The sequence below is a fragment of the Apium graveolens genome, chromosome 6 (genome assembly GCF_009905375.1).
Source record: "Apium graveolens cultivar Ventura chromosome 6, ASM990537v1, whole genome shotgun sequence".
Taxonomy (NCBI): domain Eukaryota; kingdom Viridiplantae; phylum Streptophyta; class Magnoliopsida; order Apiales; family Apiaceae; genus Apium; species Apium graveolens.
Window position 1 is genome coordinate 122,420,549 of NC_133652.1, and position 7,262 is coordinate 122,427,810.

The 7,262-nt window shown below is 37.3% G+C and overlaps 1 non-coding gene across 1 annotated transcript; it reads right to left on the minus strand.

Moving 5' to 3' along the window:
- Window positions 1-6,166: 6,166 nt before the first annotated feature.
- Window positions 6,167-6,273, minus strand: LOC141670144 (small nucleolar RNA R71). The gene has a single exon (XR_012554387.1). It is a non-coding gene; the product is annotated as a small nucleolar RNA R71 (small nucleolar RNA).
- Between the last annotated feature and the right edge of the window lie 989 nt (window positions 6,274-7,262).

The following is a 7,262-nucleotide window of genomic DNA, read 5'->3' on the forward strand; positions in this document are numbered from 1 at the left end:
AAAGCTCTTTCCTTTTGTTTGAGCAAATCAAAATACTTCTTTTTGTAATCAACTTGCTCAAATTTCTTTTTCTCAGAATTTGGCTTCCTACACTCACTTGCAAAGTGTCCACTAATGCCACAGTTGTAACATTTGAACTTTGATTTGTCCATCATGTTTTTGTTTGGCTTAGTGAACTTTGTGTTTTTCCTGAACTTCATTTTTGCAAACCTCCTGGACAGAAAGGCCAAATGTTCTTGAATATCATCAGATTCATCCTGACTGGAATTGTCTTCATCCTCAGCAACTTGCTCTTTACCCTTGCTTGATTCTGATTTGCTTGTGCCAATTTTGAGACTTGGCATTGTCTTCTCCTCATTCCTGGCTTCCATCTTCTCACTGTCAGCTACAAGAGCAACTGTTCCTCCTTTTCTCTTCCCCTTTTCCAACAGCTCATCCTACTCCATTTCAAGTTCATAAGTCTTCAGAATTCCATATAATCTTTCAAGTGTGAAGTTCTTATAATCTTGAGAATTTCTCAAAGAGACAGTCATGGGCTTCCATTCCTTTGGCAGAGACCTAAGAAATTTTAAGTTGGAATCCTTGACTTGGTACACTCTACCATACAGCTTCAATCCATTCAACAGTTTCTGAAACCTGTTGAAGGTATCATTTAATGATTCACCTTCTTCAAAGTGAAAATATTCATACTGTTGAATAAGAAGCCGCATCTTGTTCTCTCTGACCTGCTCAGTACCTTCACAGATGATTTGTACAGTATCCCAAACTTCCTTTGCAGTTTGGCTATTGATGACATTGTCAAACATATCTTGATCTAAGCCAATAAACAAGATGTTCATGGCTCTCTTATCCTTGCGGATTTCTTCCATGTCTTCAATAGTCCATTCTGCTTTTGGCTTGGGAATGGACTGTCCAACAGCAACTGTTGCAGTAGCAGCTGTGGCTACTTTGTGAGGGATGTGAGGACCATTTTCAATACAGTTGATGTAGCTTTCATCTTGAGAAAGAAGATGTAAATGCATCTTCACTTTCCAGTGATGATAATTATCTTTTTCCAGGACTGGGATCTTTACACCAATATCCTTCCTACTCATGATGGTAGCAGGAGGATTCTTCTGTGCACTCATGATGTTAGCAGAATAGATCTTTAAACTCTTTGTATGTTAAGAGCTTGCATTGATACCAATTGTTATTCCCAGTGGACTAACAATGAGATTTACAGAAGGGGGGTTGAATGTAAATCTCAAAACTTTTTTAAGTTTTGAGCAGTTTCTAAGGCTAAGTGTTTGAGTGATCAAATGTGTGTGAATTGCTTGAAGCTGATGCAGACAGATATATATTCAAACACAAATGTAATGAGCACAAAGAACTTAAAAACTTTTCTGGTGGATTTGTTGTTCCACCAGAGATGTGTTATTTCAGAAAATCCGTGATTCAAAGAATTAAATCACAGCTGCTTCCTAGTACAAACTAGATGATTTTCTCTTTTGATATTTCTAAACAGCTCAGGAAAATTCATATCTAATTACTAGCTGCTACTTGGTTTATATATCACCAAGTTTACAAGTGAAGACAAACTGTAAAATACAATTGAAAAGATTCTTCACATGTTTCTTCTTCATTTCTCTATCCAATGCAATCTAGGATAATCTGTAAATCTTTGAATACTTCCTTGTTTGCATCAGAATGGAAATGCTGCATTTTCTTGATTCCTCCTAGAGGCTTCCACATTCCAGTGTGTCTCTGTCAACCCATGTGCCTCTGTCAGCTTGTGAATTGTCACTATCAACTGCTAATGAACTAAGCATCCGTTGATGCCTTATCCGTTGAGGCTTTATCCGTTGAAGCTTTATCCGTTGATGCATTATCAGTTGAAGTCTTTATCCGTTGAAGCACTTATCTGTTGATGGATATTATCCATTGAAGCATTAGAGACATCCGTTGAAGCTTTGTTTCTTATCCGTTGAAGGTCTTCAATATCCGTTGACACTTCTTCACTTATACAAAATTACAAGGCATGAAATATTTACAATTAGCCCTCCTATTTGTATATCCATTAGTAGTCAACATGACTGATTTTTTTCTAACAACATCTAAGAATTACAGCTTGAAACCAGAGAGTGAAATGTGCTATAATACTAAACTTATTGCTAAGTAAAGTTACTCCTTCAACGGATAGCCAAGATGGTCTTATCCGTTGAGGCTACAAACACTAGATTTCTACTTAAGTGTTTTGCTTAACTTATCATCAAACTAATACACATATTCCTAACAATTATATGTTATATGTGATTTGTTGGTTGACTGTCGGTCTCTATATTCGATGTGTACTTGTTTATTGCATAACTTTCAATCCGTTAATCGGATTTGGGTGAAACGAAGGGTAGATAGAAGTATGTGTTGAATAGAATCGTATGAGTTGATTATTGATAGATGCTTATGACATGTGAGCAGAAGAGGAAAAACGTAGGAAAGGGAAACAGGTAGTTGAGGAGTAAGGCGGTTGAGATTGGAAGCGAGTACAGTGTAGTAAGCTAACACCAGGCAAGTGTTCTGAACTTTCTCGAGATATTGTAGTAATTGATAGTCCTGTTCTAAATTGCAAGTGCTTTGAAGCACTAAAACCCAAACCTTGATTCCAATTTTGATCTTGAGCCGTAAACCTTATTCTTTCTAAGCCATTGATTATTGCAAACCCGAATACGAACCTCAAGCACACGATACTACTCTACAAATACATACAAACTAAATACCGAACACTGAATCGAATTACCTACACACTCAAACCATTGTATCCTATGCTTTGAAAGGAAAAATCCTTGAAACCTTGAAACACTGATTCCTTTGTTATCCAATTCTTTCATTACCCAACAGCTAAGCTTTGAAAATGCCATATTGATCCTCACGAACACTGAAACCATTTCATTATGAAACATCCAATATTGTTAATGATCCTGTTTATTGTTTATTATTGCTTATTTTGTTATTATATTAGAATTGGATTGTTTTTATAAAATTGTGGACCAGATTCGTGGTCAGACCATATGATGGTCAAGTTAGGCCAATATGTGCCTTGGATCCAGTAGTTAGAGCAATGCTGTGTGCTTTGCTCGGGGTTAGTACGTGACTGATCAGCAGCCTAACCTTGGTTTTTAAAATGAAAGTATAATGTCCAATTCTAAATCATAATTCATTGTTCACTTGATATCGTAACCATTTTCACCTGATGATCATTATTCTCAGTTTTGTCATTGTGACTTGCTGAGCTAGTTAGCTCATTTGTGCGATGTTGTTTATGTTCTTTTCCAGTTAAGAAGGAACAGGTTGGTAACGAGGATCCCCAGTCCAGCGCGAGAGCTAAGGGTTCAGGTTGATCGAGCTGAGCTAGTAGGCTTTTTTTGGGATAATATAAGTTTGTAAAAGTTTGTAATAATGTTTAATACTCAGTTCTGAGTTTGGATAGTTGGGTTTTGAACGGTTTGTGATATAAGTGTGTGTTCGGCTTGTGTGCATACTTTAACCTGTTGCGGTCCGTGGTAGTTGGTAAGTAGGGTCACTGCATATTATTATTATCTTTATTATTGTTATAAGCAGGTTATAAATAAGGTGTGTGTGTGGACCCCAAACTTCTGACCCGAGTTTGGAGGGCGATACAATAGAGTCTATCCAAAGAAATCTCACTCAGATCTCTAGCTTCTCTTATGGCAGTGATTCTATATTCAAGATGAGTTGGCAGTGTAAAAAGAAACTTTTTATTGACCTCCCTGATTGAATAATATTTTCCATTTATGTTCATACTCAGAGGTTAGGATCTCCAACTTGTTCTCCCTAACTTCCTCTGTACCTTCATTAATCACCTCAATAGTTTCCCAGATGTGTTTGGAATTTTTACAGTTCATCACATGTCTGTTTATCAAGGGATCGATGGAATCAACTAAAATTAACTGAAGGCTGGCATCCAAGGAGGCTTCTTCTTTTTCAGCAGGAGAAAAATCCTCAGGCTCTTTTGGATAGGTTTTAGATTTGGTAATCACAATATCATCTACTATCACCTCTGGTTCAATAACCATCGGAGTTTTTGGACCCTTCTTTAACAAGTTCAGATATTTAGGATTTGTAACTTGTAAAAACAAGAGCATCTTCTTCTTCCTCATGATATAATTTTCTTTATCAAATAGTGGAATTTTAACGGTTCCAACTTTTTGTGAAGTCATTATAAATTTTTGAATAAATAAGAATTCAAGGAGTTGAAAAATCACAAAAGTCTAGGATCTTGATTTGTTCGTTAATCAGAAGGCTCTGATACAAATTGTTAGGTCCCAATGTGTTTGTAGAAGGGGGGTTGAATACAAACAATACCGTATCATCGAATTTAGTGCGGAATAAAAATTGAAACAAAATTTAAGTTAAATAAAAATATTATTAAACTTGAAAGGTGTTACAATAATGGTATCGATTACAAGGGATTAATCTCAAATTAATTATCACAAATCTAGAATAAATTCGACATGAACTTTTTTTATTTTTGCAATAAAAAGATTCAAATGCTAAACGCAATTTGAGATTAAGTTCTAGGGATTATGATCCGCTAGATAGTTACACAAGAACAAGAGAATGATTTCTAGTGGTTTGGATTTAACTTTACTAACTAGAAATTGTTGATCTTGAATTTGCAGTTGAAGGATGAAATATTTTCTGCTCTGCTTTTCTTTTTGTTCTTGGTTGTTTGACTTCTGTTGCTTTTCTTCTTTTATAATTCATTCAACAGACCTACTTGAACTGGCAAGACAATCAGTTAATTGGAATGACAATCGGCAAGACAATCCATTGAGCTAGCAAGACAATCTGTTGAACCACTATGACTTTCGGTGATACAATTGAATGAACTAGCAAGACTATCAAAATGAACTGGCAAGACATTCCTCCACCCAGTATAACTTTCGGTGAGACTATTGAAAATGGCCTGGTATGACAATCGGTATGACAATCCAGATTGTCATGCTAGTTCAATTTCAATTGTCTTGCTGAATTAAAACTGATTTTAATCCAATTAAAATTCTGAAATTCTTAATATTAATTCAGAATTAATTAATCAATTAATTCAATTAATCAATAAATTAATCTTTGCAGATATAATTTATTTTCTTAATTAAATTATATGACTTAATTAATTAATAGAGAATTAATACTAATCTTGAGCAGCAACAACTCTTCTGAAAATCTTCTGAAAATTATGAATCAATTCCACCACTTCAATGTTGACACTCGATGTACTGTCTGGTTCGTGAGTGACTAACTTCCATGACGTTTCTTCATGTCTTGACTTTGACACTTTGATTTTCTTCAGATTAAATCCTTGTAATTCTCTGATACCCTGACGAGATCTCTGTCACTTGATTAAATCCACAATCTTGATTTGTATCACTGAGGCTTGATCAATTTCTTGAACTTCTTCCAGTGAAGTAATTCCTCAAGTCTGTAGATGAACCTTATTTCTGAATCCTTTGATAGATGTTACTTTGTGAGATCTCTTTGACGGTAGATCCACTATTTACTTATTACATTCTTATTTGAGTTGAGTTAAATCCTCGAGTATACAAATAGGCTATGACATATGCCTTACATCTAGCGAGGGTGTATGCATACGCGTTCTCGTACTCGTAAGAGAACACTGGATAAAGCCGAGGAAGAACTTATGGTAGTTCGTAAGGAAGTTTTTGAGGAAGAAAAGAAGGTAAAAGAAGAAGAGAAAGTTGAAGAGCCAGTTGTAGTAGCTATGGGTGATCAAGCAGAAAATCCGAAGGCTTTGATGGACTATTCTAAGCCTAAGATTAATGACATTCAGTCCAGCATCATCAGACCAGCCATCAGGGCTAACACTTTTGAGATCAAGTCAAGCACGATCCAGATGATACAGAACTCAGTTCAGTTTGGGGGTTCTCCAACTGAAGACCCCAACATGCACACTAGGGATTTCATCGAGATCTGTGACACTTTCAAATTCAATGATGTGACTGAAGATGCTATCAAGCTATGACTCTTCCCATTCTCTTTGAGGGACAAGGCTAAGTGCTAATTACACTCTCTACCAGCAGGGTCTATCATAACTTGGGAAGATCTTGCTCAAAAGTTTCTCACTAAATTCTTCCCCATGGCAAAGACTGCAGCAATCAGGAATGCTCTTACCCAGTTTGCACAACAAACTGGAGAATCTTTGTGTGAGGCTTGGGATCGATATAAGAAGATGCTAAGGAAGTGCCCACACCATGACATGCCTGATTGGATGATTATTAACTGCTTCTACAATGAATTGGGTCCTACTTCTAGGCCCATGCTTGAGGCAGCATCAGGAGGAGCCTTGTGGGCTAAGAGCTACGATGAAGCCTATGAACTTATTGAACTAATGGCTGCCAATGAGTACCAGAATCCTTCCCAGAGAATGACTCAGGGGAATGTAGCAAGAATTCTGGAGTTGGATACAACAACTGCTATCGCTGCCCAACTTAAGGCTTTGACAATGAAGGTGGACACTTTGGCTAATTATGGAGTTAATCAAATCACTAGTGTCTGTGAGCTTTGTGCTGGTGCCCATGAGACTGATCAGTGCGCAATTTCTAGTGAATTAGCTCAGTTTGTGAGCAACTTCCAGCGATCGCAACAACCTGTGCCTGCCACCTATCATCCTAGCAACCGCAATCATCCTAATTTCAGTTGGAGCAACGCTCAGAATGCGGTGTAACAGCCTTATCAGCAGTATCCAGCTAAGTAGTACAACCCCCCTGGTTTTCAGCAACCGCAGTATGCACCAAGACAACAACTCCAGCTGCAACCAGCTAATGAAAAATCTGAATTTGAGGAGTTGAAGCTTATGTGCAAGAGTCAAGCTGTTTCTATCAAGACATTGGAAAATAAAATTGGGCAAATTTCCAATGCCTTGCTAAATCATCAACCTGGTACATTGCCTAGTGACACTGAAGTGCCAGGAAAGAAGGAAGCTAAGGAGCATGTAAAGGCAATCACTTTGAGGTCTGGGAAGGTTGCAAACCCCGAACAAACTCTAAAGTTGACTGAAGAAGCTGGGGCTGAGAAAGAAGCAAAGCAGCAGGATGAAGAAGTGGAACCAAGGAAGACTACTGTTGAGCACACTCCGCCTGAGGGTAATACAGGGGAGAAACAGATCTATCCTCCATCGCCTTTTCCTAAGCGGCTGTAGAAGAAAAAGATGGACAAGTAATTTGAGAAGTTTCTGGAGGTGTTCAAGA